The sequence below is a fragment of the Ovis canadensis genome, chromosome 1 (assembly GCF_042477335.2).
Source record: "Ovis canadensis isolate MfBH-ARS-UI-01 breed Bighorn chromosome 1, ARS-UI_OviCan_v2, whole genome shotgun sequence".
Classification (NCBI taxonomy): Eukaryota; Metazoa; Chordata; class Mammalia; order Artiodactyla; family Bovidae; genus Ovis; species Ovis canadensis.
Window position 1 is genome coordinate 196,256,291 of NC_091245.1, and position 19,868 is coordinate 196,276,158.

The window sequence follows — 19,868 nt, forward strand, 5'->3', positions numbered from 1 at the left end:
CTCAACCGACCTGAATGGATGCTTCTTAATTATGCCTGGGATGTAGTAAATTAACACCCTATTAGAAAGTCATTCAGGTATTAAATATTTAGGAACTTATTACAAGAGAATTGCAACACGTAAGCCCTCAGGCAGGAAAAGATGTTGCTAATCTGTTCCATGTATGAAGCAGTGCTAGCTGACAGGACAGGCTGCTGGTCATACATCCATTTCATCAAATCCTACCTTTTAAATAAGGAAAAAATCCAGCATAACCTTTCTCCTTCACTTTTCCTACTTATTATTATGATTACTTTTTTTTTTTTTTGGACCATGCTGTGTGGCATACAGGATCTTAGTTCCTCGAGCAGGGGTTGAACCTGCCCCCTCTGCAGTGGGATCCATGGAATTCCAACCACTGGATCACCAGGGAGGTCCCACTACTTATTTTTATTTTATTTATTTTTTCTTTTTGCTGTGCTGGGTCCTCACTGCTACATGGGCTCTTTAATTTTGGTGAGCAGAGGCTGCTCTATAATTGAGGTGCATAGGCATATCACTGCGGCGGCTACTCTGTGGGCTCTAGGACACATGGGCTTCAGTAGTTGCAGGACTTGGGCTCAATAGTTGTGTCACACAAGGTTAATTGCTCCAAGGCACGCGGGATCTTCCCAAACTAGGGACCAAACCCTTGTCTCCTGCGTTGGCAAGTGGATTCTTTATCACTGAGCCACGAGGGAAACCCTCCTTCTACTACTTATTATTAATTTTCTTCTTCTCTTTGGTCCCCTTTAAGTTGAAATTACGTCTTAGTTTGCAAAGAGAAAATATTCATTAATACAGCAAAAATTTCCAGGATTGAGTATCTTCTCTGTGCCAGGCATTGCTCTAGGCACTTGGGACAAACCAATAAATAAAATAAAGATCTCTATATTTGGAGCATATAAGGAGCATGTATTCCAATGGGGAAAACTGACAATAAACAATAAGGATACTAGCAAACACCCTCTTCCAACAACACAAGAGAAGACTCTAACATGGACATCACCAGATGGTCAATACAGAAATCAGATTGATTATATTCTTTGCAGCCAAAGATGGAGAAGCTCTATATAGTCAGCAAAAACAAGACTGGGAGCTGACTGTGGCTCAGATCATGAACTCCTTATTGCCAAATTCAGACTTAAATTGAAGAAAGTAGGGAAGACCACTAGGCCATTCAGGTATGACCTAAATCAAATCCCTTATGATGATACACTGGAAGTAACAAATAGATTCAAGGGATTAGATCTGCTAGAGTGTCTGAAGAACTATGGATAGAGGTTCGTGACATTGTACAGGAGGCAGTGATCAAGACCATCCTCAAGAAAAAGAAATGCAAAAAGGCAAAATGGTTGTCCGAGAAGGCCTTAAAAATAGCTGAGAAAAGAGAAGCTAAAGGCAAAAGAGAAAAGGAAAAATATACCCATTTGAATGCAGAGTTCCAAAGAATAGCAAGGAGAGATAAGAAAGCCTCCCTCAGTGATCAATGCAAAGAAATAGGGGAAAACAATAGAACGGGAAAAACTAGAGATCTCTTCAAGATAATTAGAGATACAAAGGGAATATTTCATGCAAAGATGGGCACAATAAAGGGCAGAAATAGTGTGGGCCTAACAGAAGCAGAAGATATTAAGAAGAGGCAGCAAGAATACACAGAAGAACTATACAAAAAAGATCTTCATGACCCAGATAATCACGATGGTGTGATCACTCACCTAGAGCCAGACATCCTGGAATCCAAAGTCAAGTGGGCCTTAGGAAGCATCACTACGAACAAAGTTGGTGGAAGTGATGGAATTCCAGTTGAGCTATTTCACATCCTAAAAGGTGATACTGTGAAAGTGCTGCACTCAGTATGCCAGCAAATTTGGAAAACTCAGCAATGGCCACAGGACTGGAAAAAATCAGTTTTCATTCCAATCCAAAAGAAAGGCAATGCCAAAGAATGCTCAAACTACCACACAATTGTGGTAATTGCACAATTGTGGTAATGCTCAACTACTTCACTCATCTCACACACTAGTAAAGTAATGCTCAAAATTCTCCAAGCCAGGCTTCAACAGTACACAAACCATGAACTTCCAGATGTTCAAGTTGGATTTAGAAAAGGCAGAGGAACCAGAGATCAAATTGCCAACATCTGTCAGATCGTTGAAAAAGCAAGAGAGTTTCAGAAAAACATCTACTTCTGTTTTATTGACTATGCCAAAGCCTTTGACTGTGTGGATCACCACAAACCTTGGAAAATTCTTTAAGAGATGGGAATACCAGATCACCTGACCTGCCTCCTGAGAAATCTGTATGCAGGTCAAGAAGCAACAGTTAGAACTGGACATAGAACAACAAACTGGTTCCAAATTCGGAAAGGAGTATGTCAAGGCTGTATATTGTCACCCTGCTTATTTAACTTCTATGCAGAGTACATCATGAGAAATACTGGGCTGGATGAAGCACAAACTGGAATCAAGATTGCTGGGAGAAATATCAATAACCTCAGACATGCAGATGACACCATCCTTATGGCAGAAAGCGAAGAACTAAAGAGCCTCTTGATGAAAGTGAAAGAGGAGAGTGAAAAAGTTGGCTTAAAACTCAGAAAACGAAGATCATGACATCTGGGCCCATCACTTCATGGCAAATAGATGGGGAAGCAATGGAAACAGTGGCAGACTTTATTTTGGGGGGCTCCAAAATCACTGCAGATGGTGACTGCAGCCATGAAATTAAAAGACACTTGCTCCTTGGAAGAAAAGTTATGACCCAACCTAGACAGCATATTAAAAAGCAGAGACATTACTTTGCCAACAAAGGTTGATCTAGTCAAAGCTATGATTTTTCCAGTAGTCACGTATAGATGTGAGAGTTGGACTATAAAAAAAGCTGAGTGCCAAATAATCGATGCTTTTGAACTGTGGTGTTGGAGAAGACTCGAGAGTCCCTTGGACAGCAAGGAGATCGAATCAGTAAATCCTAAAGGAATCAGTCCTGAATATTCATTGGAAGGACTGATGCTGAAGCTTAAACTCCAATTCTTTGGCCACCTGATGCGAAGAACTGACTCATTTGAAAAGACCCTGATGCTGGGAAAGACTGAAGGTGGAAGGAGAAAGGAATGACAGAGGAAGAGATGGTTGGATGGCATCACCGACTCGATGGACATGAGTTTGAGTATGTTCTGGGAGTTGGTGATAGATAGAGAAGCCTGGCATGCTGCAGTCTATGAGGTTGCAAAGAGTTGGACATGACTGAGCAACTGAACTGACCTGAACTGATACTAGACGGGAAAAATGTCTAGAATGTTCGCAGGTCATAGCTGATATGGAAAATAATGGATAGTGGGACCACATACTTTTGGGGCTGGTGGTGAAGGAAGCTGCAGTATTAAACAGGTGTTCAGCCTCATGGGTAGACCAGAGCAGGCGTAAAAGAGTGGGAGGGGTTGAGGGGGGGTGAGCAGTTGGCCATGCAAATATTTGGAGGAAGAGCATGGCAAGGAGGACCAGGAGAGCAAATGCTCTAAGGTTGTGTGTGCTGCTCATGTCAGAAGAACCCCAAGGACACCCTGTGGCAGGTTAGGAATGATCCTGGGGAGGAGAGTAGGCAGGGACAGGATGTTTTCGGCTTTTCAAGTCCACATAGAAGTTGGAAGAGGTCAAGTGACTGAACCAGATAGTTCTTTGAACAGAGAGTGAGCTAATTGCCTGATCCTGGACAAGGTCTATTTCAGAGCTGCTGTCTCTAGGGTTGAATTAAATCATTCCTAACTTTCCTTCCTTTCAGTTCTAAGGTCTTGTGGCCTACATGTTATTGGAGCAGCAATTGCAATTCAATTGCAACTCAAAAATCTCCCACGTTGGCAGGCATTAGACCTAAAATCTTCAGACAAGCCTATAGGCCTCAGCCCTTCTGAAGGCGTGGGACCGACCCCCTTGAACATTTGAATGAGAACTATAGAGAAAGGTAGAGCTGCATCAGCTCACAACTGTAAGGAGCTTGTGGAGTCCTTGAAGCATAACCATGGACCTTCCCCAACCAAAAGTGACCTGTGGGTTACTCTTTAAGAACCAGTGCATTTAAGGAGTGTTGTTAATTTCCCCTGAACTTTCTATGAAAAATGAAAATATTCCATAAGTTTTGAGAAACTGAAAGAATAGTACATCAAACTTCACATCTTCCATTTAAACTTCAAAAAATGTTAATATTTTACTATATGTGTCTATCTACCTTTGTTGTTTTATTATTGTCGACCAATTAGAAAGTTGCAGATATCATGGCACTTTATCCCAAAATAGTTTCCCCAAGTATCTCTTAAGAATTAGAACAATCTCCTATTATACCACACCACCATTATCACATAGAAGAAAAATAAGACTGATGAAATCTAAATTCAAAATTCTCTTTATTCTAAGAATCCTTTTAGATACTACCAGGATTCCAATCTAGGTCCACATGTTGCATTTAATTACTATGATGGCTGGTCTATTTTATTCCAAAATAGTCTATCCATGATTTTGTTTTCTGATTGTTTATTTTCAAGATACTGACATTTTGGAATAGTTCAGACCAGTTGTCTGATGGAATGCCCCTACTTTAGGATCTGATTGATTGTTTCCCACTAGTGTCTAACTCATTCTTCTATCCCTTTCATTCCCTGTAAACAGGAAGTTAGAGCTAATGGAAATTTGTGAGTTTTAGTTAGATTGGAATACAGTGTACTCTGGGAAGAGGTAGTCCATTTTCTAGGTATTGACTGGAATACTTAGAAGATCACTTTAGAAGATTATCTTTAGGCTCATAGGACTTCACTCCCATCCTTGACCCACCTGGGGAGGGATGCTATATGCAGACAGAGAGGAAGGTTTTCCTGGCAGGAAGAGGAGCAGCACTGAATTTGGAGTTTAGCCCTGAAATTGATCATATCCCTTTATCTGTTTCCTCACCTAAATTTAATTTTCTTTTTAATGGATTGTTGGATTCAAATGAAAGATTAGAAAATTCTTTTTTTAAAGATCTGTGTGGAAATAGCTCTGCTTCAGGGACTGACATCCAGTTCAGAGACATCCTTGATTCATCTCAAATAAGTGAGCAAAGTATGAAACTATCTGTCTCTCTATTATCTATCTACCTACCTACCTATCCATCTAGAGTAATGAATTTTTGTCACCTTAAGACTGCCTGGAAAGAGTAATGGGGGTCAGTTTTTCAATGATGACTTAAGAAAGTGATTCTTAATCATGGGCAATTTTGCCCTCCAGGGGACATTTGGCAATGTCCGAATACATTTTTGGTTGTCTAACTGAAGACTTGTTACTGGCATCTCGTGGGTGGAGACCAAGATGCTGTTGAATATACTACAATGCACAGGACAGCCTCCCCTCACCAGAGAATTACCTTGCTCAGAATAGCAATACTATCAATACAGAGAAATCCTGATTTAATGTAAGGTACAATTAAATATTGAAACTTAGTCCAAAGTCCTGCACCAATTCTTCAAATATTGGGATCTGAAATAACTTAAATTGCATGCCATAACGTAGCAAATTATGAATAGAAAAAGAAAAACAAAGAAAAAAATGGAGATACAAATATGTTAATTATTTCAATCAACATAATTGCTACAGTTCAACTGGGCTTTCTCCAAGGCTAAAAAGAAATCACAATCAGTTGTATAATTTTGGTAAGTAAAAAGAATAATTCCTAAAGGACATTGCTTTTCTGAATATAAATTGTAAAATGTTATTTTCATAAAGTATTTTATAATGTGGTAGCAATAAATGACCTGATAATAGGATGGGCAATGTTTTCAGTATTCATGCAAAAAATGCAAAAGTTAGTTCCATATGGCTATTTATAACAGGAACTTAGATAAAAGCTATGCAGAAAATATTCAGATGAAATGTCTTCAGGGTAATTCTGAGAGGCACTGGATTAATATCATTCCATTTGGAGCCTTCTGTTGCTCTAATTTGATTACTGAATTCGATTATGATACCTGGAGGGATATAAGGTCTAAGTAAAGGCACAACTAAACCATGGCCTGGAGCCCTTATTATGTTTTTAAAAACTTTTTGTAAATATACTACTTTTCACATACCATAAAAATCAGTTTTAAAGCACGCAAGTCAGTGGCTTGTGGTATATTCATAGAACTCTACAACTGTCATCATCATCTAATTTCAGAATATCTTCATTACTCCAAAAGGAAACCCTGTACTCATTAGCAGTTACTTCTTCATACCCCTGAACCTCCTTCTGTCACCCCTGGCAAACATTAGTCTACATTCCTGTCTCTGTGGATTTGCTTATTCAGTCTTTTTATTGCCAAACAATATTCCATTATATGGAATGCTCATTCATCAATTGATGGGCATTCGGATTGTTTCCACTTTATGATTGTTGTGAACGATGCTGTGAACTCTGGCAAATTTTTATCATGAAGGGGTATTGAACTTTGTCCAAAATTTCTGCATCTATGGGGAAGATCATGTGGTTTTTGTTCTTTATATCTAACATGGTGTATTGCTATTGTTGTTATTCGGTCACTAAGTCATGGCCAACTCTGCGACCCCATGAACTGCCCTAGCCTAGAATACCAGCCTCCTCTATCCTCTACAATCTCCCAGAGTTTGCTTAAATTCATGTCCATATTGAGTTTGTGATGCTATTTAACCTTCTGGCCCTCTGCTGCCCCTTTCTCCTTTTCCCTTCAACATGGTGTATTATATTTATTGATTTTCATATGTATGATCAACCTTTATATTCCTGGGATAAATATTAGTTGATGATGGTATGAAATCCTTTTCGCATGTTTTTGGACTTGTTTTTCTAGTAGTTTAAAGACACTTGTGTCCATATTTATAAGGAATGTTGGTCTGTAGTTTCTTGCAATGTCTCTGTCTGGTTTTGCTTATTAGGTTAACGCTGGTCTCATAGACTGAGTTAGGAAATGTTCGCTTCTATTTTCTCTTTTGGAACAGTATGTGAAGAATTGATATTCTTCTTTATTTAAATGTTTATGTACTTTGTTGGTGAGGTCATCTGGTCTTAGGATTTTCTTTGTGGAAACTTTATAAAATAACGAATTAAATCTCTTTGTTACAGTTCTACTCAGATTTTCACTTCTGCTTGAGTCAGTTTTGATAGTTTGCATCTTTCTAGAAATGAACCCATTTTGTTTAGGTATCTAATTTGTTGAATACTATAATTATTCATAGTGTTCCTTTACAAATCTTTTAGTTTTTATAATATAGGTGATGATATTCTTTTTTATTCTTGATTTTGGTAATTCTTGATATTCTTGAATCCCAAATTATCAAAATATTCAAAAATATTCTTAATTATCTAGATAAAGATTTGTCAATGTTGTCAAATTTTTCCAAGAATTAAGTTTTGGGACAACAGTTTTCTGTAATGATTTCTTATTCTCTATTCAATTTACTATCATTTTAACCTTTATTATTTTATTTTGTAAATATACTATTAAATGTTTACATAATATTCCATCATGTGGACGTGCTATAAATTACATTCCAATTTTACTATCTTTAGGTTTTCCCTTCCACCATTATTCTCCATTATGAATGATGTCTGAGTGACCGTCTCTATGTAAGCATTTTCTGTTTCAAACTCTTATATGAGTTAATAGAGGAGAAATGTCTTTGCAAGGGCACGCTAGTCCTTTAATTTACCCAGCTAATTTGTTATTAGGTTTCTATTATTGAAACATCTTGAGCAGATGATGTGAACATTTCTAAAGAAATGTACATATAGGATTGATACATACAGGATTATTCCTTCTTACCCAAAATAAGATAAAGAAATAAACACATAAATGGAAGGAGTCACTTTCAAAGTTCCAAAATAGGTATTCGAGGGATATGGTCTTTTTTAATGTGTCAATTTGACTAGAGTTCCCAGATACTCAGTCAAGCATAGATCAAGGTATTGCTACAAAGGTATTTTGTAGATATGATTAAAGTCCTTTGTTAACTTTCAGTAGGGAGGTTATCGAAGATGATCAACTGGTTGAATCAGCTGAAAGGTCCTAAGAGCAGGGCTGACTCTTGTCTAGAGAAGAAGAAATCCACCTGAGTGTTCCAGCCTACCTTTACTGATGGTCTGCCCTATGGATTTCAGCCTTGTCTAGTCAGTCCCCGTGATTGTGTAGGCTAATTCTTTGCACTAAATCTCTAAACAGATATCTTCTACTGATTCTACTTCTCTGATTGATCACTGACTTTTACAAGGAGGGCCAGATTTAATAAAACTTCTAAAAAGTTAAAAATTCTAAAACTCCTTCTATTACATTTATTAAGGCTGTAGGCTAATCTATTCAAACTCTATTGAGAGGCTACGACCTAATGTTTATTGTTCTAGTTGCTGGGGTTATAGGAATGAACAAAATAGAGAAAGTTTGTCTTCATGGAGGTTACATGGCAACAATAACAATATTGACTACCTGCTACTATAGTCACATGTGGGGGATAAAAGGTGAATATGACTGTACCTTGTCTTTTGGAGCTTGCAATAAGTCTGTGAATATTTAATTGGTATGAAGGAGAGTGAGACTAAGCATGAATTTTAATTGTAGGAACACACGACTTCTAATGGAGAGATAAAATCAAGTGTTTCAGACACCCAAAGGAATATTCCCTTGAAGGAATATTTGAGATCTTTAAGATCCTGAGACTTCAACTTCATTTATATTTTAAAAATGAAACTAAGTTCATAAATGTATTTAAAGGTATCCTAAAGAAATCATGTAAGGTTAAAAAATTATAAACGGAATTGTTAGTTAAACTCTCAAGAGGTTTCACTTTGGTGTTCTTTGTGGGCAATGTAAACAATTTATATTTAAAGAGCCCAGTGTCAAAAAACAATAAGGAAATAGTGAGATGTTGCTGGTGTTCTCCACCTTAACACCTTATTTTATTTCATTTTGTGCCTGAAGCAGCTGTGGAATTTGCAAAACCTTGAGCTGTTTGGACTCTGCTTTCTAGCCTGGATTAGGTTCCAGGTAACCTCATGGTGGAGTTGTCTTTTGGATCAACTTACTTTTGAAATGTTGCTGAAAGAAATTCTTTGGTAATGGGACTTCCATACAGTAGCTCAATCACTACAGTATTGTCTTAATTTGCTAATTTGGTAGAGGTATTTTTTCTTTTGAGAAAAGAAGAAAAACAAGAAAAGCAAACAAAACAAAAAGGGTTCTTTTTCTTTATAACTATAAAGAAGCAACTGTCTTCAGCAAACAGACGATAATAAATAGCCTTCTAGTGATCTTGAGTTATGAACCCATAGTTTATAGCAGGATGAAAATCTATCGACTTGAAAGAGGCAATCATTCCCACCCAGCTGACCTATGCTGGTCCTTTCACCTTCACTGAGCAATTCTTTTCTGCTGCCTGGAGCATAAAGGAAACAATCACCTATAGCTGCGCTTATTCCGAGTTCGCTTTGGAAGCCAGAACTATCAGCTCTGAAAACAGGTCACGAGTGACTAGTAGTCCCTGAGAGGCTCACAGGAAGTAGTTGCAAAGGCAGGGAAAGTTTTTAATGACTGTCCAAGAGGCCAGTGAATGACAGGCGTTCAGGAGTTTCTCTGCTTGGCATCTGAAACCGCCACATGGAGGAGTTGCCTTGGGGACAGAATGACAGGTGTGAGCCTGGCGCCTGAGCCCCATAAAGGAGGCGACTTTGCTCTGTTGTAAAAGAAGCCATGACTACACGTAGGGCTGGAAGGATGATCATGGAGGATTTAAGGCATTAGCTTCAGAAACCCAATACAATAGTTTCAGGTGGAGAGTCAAGGTTGCAATGAACAATTTCTGAATTAATTCCAGTTCTGTGAGGTTGGGATCCCATGACATCAGGTATATGTTTCTACTAATAATTGTTATCATGGATCATTTGTTACTGAAGTTTACACCTTACTGTTACAGTACAAATGTCAGGGGACAGTGGCAAAATTGTTATGGTACAAATGACAGGGTACAATTACAAACCTGACATTATTTTTCACTTGTCTTACTGGCTCAGAAAACAATTTCAGAACCAGTTTGGTCTTAGGAGTTACTAGGTTCTTAATGAAAATCATTGTCTCTCCCCATACAAATAGGCAGGATACCATAGAGCAGCCAACCTTTTCAGTAAAGGGCCAGATATGATCAATATTTGGGGTTTTGTGGTCATATGGTCTCTGTCACAACTGCTCAATTCTGCTGTTGTAACACAAAAGCAGATTTATGTTTATTTATGTAAATTTTACATAAACAAAAATGTTTATTTATGTAAATAAACAGACATGGTTGTGTTCCAATAAAACTCTATTTATAAAATCAGGCAGCTGCTTTGACTTGGGGCCCTAAAGTGTAAGAGCACAGACTTTGGAGCCAGGTTCAAATCCTGGCACTACTGCTAGTTGTATGACCTTAGAGAACTTAGTTAACTTCTCTGTGCTTTGGTCTTTCACCTCTCTCAGTTGATAATAGCTGTTTTTGTTCAGTTGCTAAGTTGTGTTCGCCTCTTTGTGACCCCCATGGACTGCAGCAGGCCAGGGTTTCCTGTCCTTCACTATCTCCCAGAGTTTGCTCAGATTCATGTCCATTGAGTTGGTGGTGCTATCTAATCATCTTATCTTCTGTTGCCCTCTTCTCCTTTTGTCTTCTATCGTTCCCAGCCTCAGGGTCTTTTCCAATGAGTCAGCTCTTTGCAACAAGTGGCCAAAGTATTGGAGCTTCAGCTTCAATATCAGTCCTTTCAGTGAATATTCAGGGTTGATTTCCTTTAGGATTGATTGATCTCCTTGCTGTCCAAGGGACTCTCAAGAGTCTTTCTCCAGCACCACAATGTGAAAGCATCAGTTCTTCGGTGCTCAGCCTTCTGTATGGTCCAGTTCTCACACCCATACATGACTACTGAAAAAACCATAGCTTTGATTATAAACTGTTGTTATGAAGATTAAAAAAGTAAATGTGTAAAGGATTAAATAGTGCTTAGCTGATAGTAAGTGCTTTATAGGTGTTCATTAGATAACCAAGTGCTATATAAGTGTTTGTTAGATAACCAAACATCCTGTGAAGTAGGTAATAATATTCCTATTAAAACTGAAATTTTAAGAAATAAATGTTACTTCTAAGAAGGTTAATATTAGAACCTAGTTTTCCCATCTCCAGTACAATTGCTCTTTTTTGTCATCAGAGGTGAAATCATTATATCTAAACACAGGGAAATTCCCAGGAACAGCTTAGCTTGTATTTCTCCTCTCCTTATTAAAAGACGCTTACTCCTGGGAAGAAAAGTTATGACCAATCTAGATGGTATATTCAAAAGCAGAGACATTACTTTGCTGACTAAGGTCCGTCTAGTCAAGGCTATGGTTTTTCCTGTGGTCATGTATGGACGTGAGAGTTGGACTGTGAAGAAGGCTGAGCGCCGAAGAATTGATGCTTTTGAACTGTGGTGTTGGAGAAAACTCTTGAGAGTCCCCTGGACTGCAAGGAGATCCAACCAGTCCATTTTAAAGGAGATCAGCCCTGGGATTTCTTTGGAAGGAATGATGCTAAAGCTGAAGCTCCAGTACTCTGGCCACCTCATGCGAAGAGTTGACTCATTGGAAAAGACTGTGATGCTGGGAGGGATTGGGGGCAGAAGGAGAAAGGGACGACCCAGGATGAGATGGCTGGATGGCATCACGGACTCGATGGACGTGAGTCTGAGTGAACTCCGGGAGTTGGTGATGGACAGGGAGGCCTGGCATGCTGCGATTCATGGGGTCGCAAAGAGTCAGACTCAACTGAGCGACTGAACTGAACTGAACTATCCATGCAAGGAGGTACTATAAGCAGTAGTGTGCTGGCACTGATTTGTGTTGGCTCATTAGAGCAGATTCCTACATTTTCAGGAATTTTGTGAGCTGTGTTTACTGTTGGTAGCTGGAATATGGCTGTGGTGGGAATACTGACACCACGAAATTGGCAGGTGCCACAAATCAGGGCTTTTTTCCTCCAGGGGTACTGGGTCACTAGCATGTGTTGGGCTACATGCCAGCAGTGAGCACTCCTCCAAGCATCGATACTATGGTCTGAACAGTGAGTTTGTAAACTACATTCAGTGGCACGTGACCCACCATATCCTAGGGCACTGTGGCCTGAGAAGAACGCAGATCCCTGGCTTTCTGTCTTGTGGCAGAGACAGAAAAGATTACATGCTTTGCTTAGCAACAGAAACGAGTCTGTGGTGGCCTCTGGACCCTGATTTCTAGACATCTGACTCACAGCTCTCCTCCTCTTCTTGTTCCAACGCACACACACAAACACAGAGGCATGTGTGGTTCAAGCTAAATAGGGACAAAATGACTTAGGAGGAACTAAAGGAAATAGAGAGCTTGTTAGGTGAACACCATAAAGTACTTTAATGGCCACTTTTCATAGGAAAGGCAGTGAGTGCTATGGCATTTTTGCAATTGTTTTTTCTTTTTTAGTTTTTCCTAAGGTGTAGCCCTTCCTCAAAACCATCCTCTAGCCTTTTGCGGAAGCAGCAGAAGAAATCCCAAAGAGGCTGGAGTCAGCCAGAAGGCCAGTAAGCCAAATCGCTTCCTCTTATGAAGTTGTGAACCTCAATTTTTTTCTCTATAAAACTGGAAAGCTTAGTCATTTCATTGTTAGTTTTGCATTGTGATTGTGAAAATCATTGAAAATTTGTTATTCATTTACTCACCATATTTATTACTGAGTATCATCATGAACTGGGTCCTACATAGGTGCTAAGGATGGAAGAGTCGGGTACCTGCTCATGAAAAGTCAGAGTCTGGGTGCTTAAACAGATAATCCAAAGGGTTTGGACCCCAGAGGCTGGATCCCTACAGCTTCATTTGGTTGTACTGATCAAGAGTTTGACCCTGGAGCCAAGCTTCCTGTGTTGACTCCAGGCTGTGTGCTGTTTATTAGCTCTGTGACTTTAAGAGAGTTATTTATTAATAGTATCTTTTCCTACTCTGTAAAATGAAATTTTAAGCTTTCCTCAGTTTCATCTGTAAACATTGAGATGATGATAGTACCTACTTCCTGAATTATTCCAATGATTAAATGAAATAATACATATAAAGCTTCCTCCGTTTCTTCGTTTATAAAAAATATAGATAAATAGTAGCTACAGCTTTTAGTGTTGGTATTGCTGTAATGATCAAATACCATATGAAAGGACTTAGACTTGTAAAAGCAAAAACATGAATGCAACATAGACTAATGGAAGACAGACACTAAACAAGGTACTTACTCAAGATTGTAAATGCAGTGGAAAAGATGAACAGAATAGGAATCCTTAGCCTGACAGTCAGGAAAGGCATTTAACAGAGACGGTGTTTGAGACTGTAAATTCATTCATTCACATTTGACAACAAACATCTGACAGTCTACCATATGTCAGGCTTCATGAGTGGGCTCAGTCGCTTCAGTCATGTCCGACTCTCTGCAAGCCTATGGACCACAGCCCGCCAGGCGCCTCTGTCCATGGATTCTCCAGGCAAGAATACTGGAGTGGGTTGCCATGGCCTCCTCCAAGGGATCTTCCCAACTCAGGGATTGAACCTGTCTCTATATATCTCTGGCATTGGCAGGCAGGTTCTTTACCACTAGTGTCTGGTGGTAATCAATCCCTGGGTTGGGAAGATGGACAGAGGACCCTGGCGGGCTATGGTCCACAGGGTTGCCAAAGTCAGACACCATTGAAGCGACTTAGCAGCAGCACGAGTGCCACCTGGGAAGGCCATGCAAGGCTTCATCTAGTGCTAGACCTGTAGTGATAAACCAAACCGACTCAGCAGCATGAAGAGGTGGCTTCTTGGGAGGGCAGGGGAAATGCTTTCTGTGTCCCTTCCCCTTAATTCCAAAACTCCTTTGCCCTTTACAAACATGGAAAACTGATACTTTTTCAGTCTTATGTAAAGTGCCATGCAAACATAGCCTCAAGACAAACCATTTCAAAAGACTCTCAAAAAGACTCACCACTATGTGGTGACTTGCTCTCTCAAAAAGACTACCATTTTTAAGCCCCTTCTAGAAAAATTCTGGCACTGTAGTGTCCTCATCTTTACAAAGTTGAAATCTGGTGGGGGAGATAGTGTTAAATACATACATAAACTCACAGGTAATTAAAATTGGGATGATGGTTATAAAGAAAATAAATGGAGGGCATCAGAAAATAAAGGAAAGAATGAATAGCTAGGGAAGGCCTTTATCAAGAACTGATGTACACATATTTAAGCCAAGAGCTGAATTTGCGAGGGTTAGCCAAGCAAGGAAACAAGGGAAAAAGAGAAAGAAATGGTTGTGCAAAGCCCCTGAGGGCAGGAAAGTGCAATGTGTTTGAGGAACTAAAAGAAGGCTTGTGATTGGAATGAGGTGAAGTAGGGAAAGATCTAGGATGGGAGGAAGGTGAAGGATAGGAGCGCCAGTAAAGGCGTGATGTTGGGCAGGCCACATCCAACGCTGGACTTTGTAGGTCAAACAAGTTCACACATTATTTTCAGTAAAATAAGGAGCAATTGAAAATGTTTATCAGAAGCTATGCTCCAAGTCACACATAGTAATTCACTTTGCTGTTGTGTAAGAATGGGATTGGAAATGGGTAAGGATGAAATGGTTTCTGGGAAGGCAGGCCTTCCTGATGTGACAAGCCAACTCATTGGAAAAGACCCTGACACTGGGAAAGACTGAAGGCAAAAGAGAATGACAGAAGATGAGATGGTTAGATAGCATCATGGACCTCATGGACATAAATTTGAGCAAACTGTGGGAGATAATGGAAGATAGGGAAGCTTGGCACGCTGCAGTCCACGGAGTCACAAAGAGTCAGACACACCTTGGCGACTGAACAACAAGGATGAAATTCGAAAAATTAGTTGGAGGGTAAGGCAGTAGTTCCAGGTGAGAGATGGAAGTGGCTTGAATTATTCTAGTGGAAGTACAGATGGTGAGATATGAAAGGATTTGTAGTGGATTTGATAATGAATTGGAAAGAATGACCCCTAGGTTTCTGGTTTGTGGAGCTGCGTAGGTAACTGTGCCACCAGATCAGAACTCTTAGGTGAATGTCTGGTTTGGGGAAGAAGGGCAAGAGTTGAGTTTTGGATGAGTGAATTGATGAGGTACTACTGAGGCATTATGTGACATATGGCTCATGGACCTATGGCCCAGGGATTCTGAAGTGAGACCTGGGCTACAGATATATATATATATATATATCATTATGTTATAAATGTACACACAGATGATAGCTATCACCATGGTGTTTGATATCATTTGGGGGAGCAAATATAGATAAATGCTCTTATCCTTTTGGCGGGGTGGGGGGGTGGGGGGATGGGGGGGTGAGTTCCAGATGACTTTGAAAAGCTGATAAAAGCTATACTTCTTCCTTTAAAAGTATTGTTTTCATTCAAGTTTAAGGAATTTATAGATCTCCTGAAGCCCATCCACAAGTTTTGTAAGGTCCATAGATGACAAAACCAAAGCAAACCAAAACAAAGACCAAAATCCAACAACAAATCCAAACAGACTGTACAAACAGAAAAACGGGCCCTGGATTGAGCCTTGGGGAGCAGCACCATTTAGAGGTGAGACAGAGGTAGTGGCCACAAGAGTCTGAAATGATACACACAAGGAGAGAGGAGGAAATAGAAAAGAGACATCGAAACAGAGAAAAGTGTTTCCGGAATGGGAGATAAAGTTGCTGAGAGGGCTGAGAGATAAAGACTGAAAAGTATCCACTGGAGTTAGCAATAGCAGTGACCTTCGGGAGGCCCAGGACTATACTTACAAAGGGTTAGAGCTCTTGGAAGGAGGCCCTATCTGCCCCTCTGCAAAAAGGTGAGTGAGGGAGATACTCCATGCAGGTGTGGGTTAATGAATAGATTTGTGGGTGTTTCCTCTTGACTGTCTACAATTTTTTTTTCCCCCAATGAACTAGAAAGGTAAGATGATGGTAAGAGAAGACAATCAAGAATAAGGGTGGAAAGTGAAGTGAGAGCTTACCAAATGACTGAGCGACTAAGCACAGGCACACGTGGAGGACTGTTACCTATTTGGAATTGTAATTGGAGGTTGGGCCTTAAGGAATGAGTAGGATTAGAGGAGGGAAGGGCTGGGCTCAGCATGAACAGAGGTCCAGGCCCAGAATTATCTTGGGCCAAGAACCAGTGAGCCTTCCAGAACTTTTCAAGGTTTGCTCCACTCCCTTTCTCTTCATCTTTGGCTTCTCCTTTTCTAGCTTATCTTTCCCCTTAACCTATAAACATGCTCAAGCTTTTCCCAGTGACTCAGGAGCTCCTCCCATCAGAGTCCAATTTCTCTTTTTTCCATACCCAGAACATCTGTAACAGAAAACTGTTTGAAATATTCAATTGCCCTTTTCCTTCCTATAGCTTTTTCTTGTTTGGTTGTGTGTTGCCTTACTTTGGGGATGTTGGCTGTTTCTTGAAGTCTGGACCTCTCTGTGGTCTTTTAAAGGCATGAGTGTATCGACAAGCTCCTGTTGGGTTCCTTGGAGATACATGTAACAGCAAGACACCAGGGGAAACTCCTGCAGGATTTTAGATATGTTTGTGTTTTAGATAGTTCACTCTGGAGGCTGAGTGGAGGATGAATTTGTCAGAAGAGATTGTTAGAAGGCTACTGTAATAGTTCAGGTTGGAAAGGATGACTGGAATGTTTGCCAGGGGAAATGGAGGTAGAGATTTGAGGCTTATTAAGGAGGTGAAATAGAAATGACTAGATGATTGGATAAGACAAGGAGCTGAATCAATAATGACTCACACTTGGACTTTTCTAATGGTTCAGTGGGTAAGACTTTGCTTTCCACTGCAGGGGGAAGAAGCGGGATGGGTGGGCAGGTTCCATCCCTGGTCAGGGAACTAAGATCCCGCATGCCCTGCTGCAAGGCCAAAATAAAATACACTCACATTCATTCTCAACTTTCTAGTTCTGATGGCTGTGGATGCTGGTGCCAACAGCTGAGGGAAGGGCTGCTTTGAAGGCAGAGGACAAGTATAGTTTTGGACAAGCTGAGTTTGAGGTGCCCCTATGATATCTAGATAGAGCTTCCTGGCAGGCAGTTGGATATTTGGGTCTAACTCTTGTGGAAGAGGTCTGGGCTGCAATGGCTGATTGGGTAATTGCAACCTTGAGGTTAGAGGTGATCTCCTAAGAGTGGAATGAGAAGAACTGTGGGTTCGGAGTCTTGCATATAAGGTGGAGACTCAGAATTAGTGGCACTTAAGGATGCCACCCAAGGAGGCAGAGGCCTTATTTACTGAGATGTTAGAACTGGAAGAATATACTCTTCTGCAAACCAAGAGAATGTTGAGATTCCAGAAGGTGGGAGTCATCTGAATTGTCAAATGTAGCAGAGAGACCCAGAAAAAGAATGCCTGCAGAATGCCACTAAGATTTGGGAGAGTCAGGGGTTCTCTTACCCAAGCAGGGTGAGGAAGGGTGTGTGTTGGGGAGAAGAGGGGAAGCTGGAATGCCCAGTGTCAAGAAATGAGGAAGTGGAGACAGCAGAGAGGCCACTGTTTTAAGAGGTCATGAGAGGGAGAGGAGCCCTTGGAAGCTAACTGGAGAGGGCACTTGGAGTGAAGGCTGGGCACCATAGTTTTGTTTTTAGGAGCTAAGTTTGTTTAAAGGCCAAGAGAAAACAGCAAGGATCCAAGAAGCAACGAGAGGTGAGGAAGGAAGCTTTATGGGCTCAACCCCACCAAGACAGCTTCTTATACTTTGCCCAACAAATACCACACTCCTCTCATTTACTCATTTGAGGGAGGAAACAGACGGTGAGACTGACCCCATGGGCTGGAGACAGGGCTATAGATCCATCTGGGTACAATGTCCGCCCACACCACGCGGTACGAGAAAGTACGCGTAAACTGTCCCGCTCCATGTGACGTAGGTGCCCAGGAGCAGCGTGTTCTTGGCTCCCGTCAGGCGACATCGATGCCACGGGTATGTGCTGTGTCAGATGAGGTGTCACCACGTGTCGTGGATCAAGGGTAGCAACCCCCGACTTGTAGTATCATGTGCCAGGAACCAGAGCCTGAAAGCTCCCAAGGCCAGTACACCAGAGGTCGGGAGTCTCTTCCTTACTCCCGCCCCTTCAGATGGGAGTTCTGTTGGCCGCGAGGTGAATGACACTAACAGTGATGGCGGGGCCTAAAGGGCGCGGGCGAGAGTCTCAGGGCGAAAAGATGGCCGGAGCCCGAGGCAGCAGGTGGCTGAGTGCGCTCCTTGTGCGAGTCGCCCAAGGGACACCGCGAAAACCGAACTCGCTATTTGTTCACCCGGCCGGAAGATTTGTTCATCTCTGTGCCCCGAGATAAATCTTTTGCTAGGGGAAGTATTTAACTTGCATCCAGCGCTGTCGGAAGAAAATCCCTACCGCTGGAGATGTAGTGGGAGCGTGGGAGCTTTCTCTTGGGTACGCCTTCCAATCCTCCTCCCGAGGCTGGGCACCGCTGAGTCGGTTGTTAAATGCGATCTATAGTTTTTGGTTTCTGCAAGGGGGAGTGTAATGTTAAGGAACTGCGAGCCGAGCCAGGATCTGACCTCCTCTCCATCATTCTTGTACAAGCTACCTCTGTGACCTTGACTCTGGGCAAGTCAGGCTAGGCCCCTCAATACAACTCGGTTTCCCTGTTCATAAAATGAGGATTTGGACTGTAACCTGGTGTTTGCACGGCGGCCAAGATGGCAAATATCACCTCCTCCCGCCAAAAAAAAATGCTGTCCTGCGTTAGAAACACCTACCCAACAGACAGCTCCTCTGCAGCGCTCTTCCTCCCTCTTTCTTTTCTGCTCCAGCCTCGGGAAGGGGGGCTAAAGGGGAAGATGTGGGCGGGGCCTGGTCATCGCCCCCGCCCACTCCGGGCCCGCCCCTCCCGGCGTACCCTCTGCGCCCCTCCGCCCTCCGCGCTGGATGAGGCAAGCACGTGACCTCACATCCGGCGCGGGAGTCCCGAGCTAGCAGCGCGCGCGCTCTCCTGTCCGCCCGCTGGCTCTCCCCGCAGCGTGATCCAGGCGCCACCGCTGAGGGGAGGGGGGTTCGCTTCGTCGCTGGCGGCGAGAGGCAGTTTCGGAGTGCAGAACGCCCCCCTCCCCTGCCTACCTCCCTCTGTCGCCCGCCCTTGTTCTCGCCCTGCTCCGGCTGCACGCAGCCGCCGCGGGCGCAGAGGAGGAGAGCGCGGACGCCCCAGCGCCCGGCTCGGCCCGGGCCCCGCCGCGGCGCCTCCCTCCCCTCACCCGGAGCCGCAGCGCGCGGCGGCGGCGGCTCCTCGAGCTCGAGCGACCCGCGGCCGCCGGCGCCGGCCGAGGGCGATGGGGCTGGGCTGAGGTGAAGCGGCGGCGGCGGCTACAGCGGCGAGCCCGGCCCCGGCCCCACACGGCCCTTTGGCAGCTCCGGACGGGAGGCCGCCCGGGAGACGGCGCGGGGGCGCCAGGTGAGTGGCTCCAGCTTCCCCGTGACGGCGGAGGGCAGGGTGAACGGAGCGTGGAGCGGGTGGTGGTGGTGATGATGTGGGAGGTTGGAAGAGGTGAGTGGTATTGTTGGGGGTGGCGGGCACCAGGTGAGCTCGGGGTCGGCCTCCTCGGGCCGAAATTGGGCATCATTTTTCGGGGAAGGTGTGTGTGGGGTGAGGAGGGGAGCGCTAAGACTGCTGATTGTCTGGGACAGGTGCGGCGAGAAGAAGGGCTCCACGTTGTGGGTGTGAAGGCCTGGATGGACACGCCGCTAGTTGGGGAGGCAAGTGCGTTGGGGTTTGGGAGTGAGATGGTGAGGTGGTCCAGCGCTTTTAGAAAGTC

The 19,868-nt window shown here is 42.6% G+C and overlaps 1 protein-coding gene and 1 long non-coding RNA gene across 9 annotated transcripts in view; one reads left to right on the forward strand and one right to left on the reverse strand.

The window, feature by feature from the left end:
- The window catches only part of LOC138422450 (uncharacterized), a 51,733-nt gene extending 32,854 nt beyond the window's left edge, over positions 1-18,879 (reverse strand). For both annotated transcript variants that reach the window (XR_011249875.1, XR_011249874.1), the window contains exon 1: positions 18,819-18,879. This is a non-coding gene — a long non-coding RNA (uncharacterized lncRNA). The remainder of the gene's footprint in view (positions 1-18,818) is intronic.
- Positions 18,880-18,980: 101 nt separating this feature from the next.
- ATP13A3 (ATPase 13A3) overlaps positions 18,981-19,868 on the forward strand; it is an 81,191-nt gene continuing 80,303 nt past the window's right edge. For 3 of the 7 annotated variants that reach the window (XM_069557177.1, XM_069557162.1, XM_069557206.1), the window contains exon 1: positions 18,981-19,507. The gene's annotated coding sequence lies outside the window, so the exon portion shown is untranslated. The remainder of the gene's footprint in view (positions 19,508-19,868) is intronic. The other 4 variants (XM_069557168.1, XM_069557216.1, XM_069557195.1 and 1 more) reach the window with 2 other exon arrangements.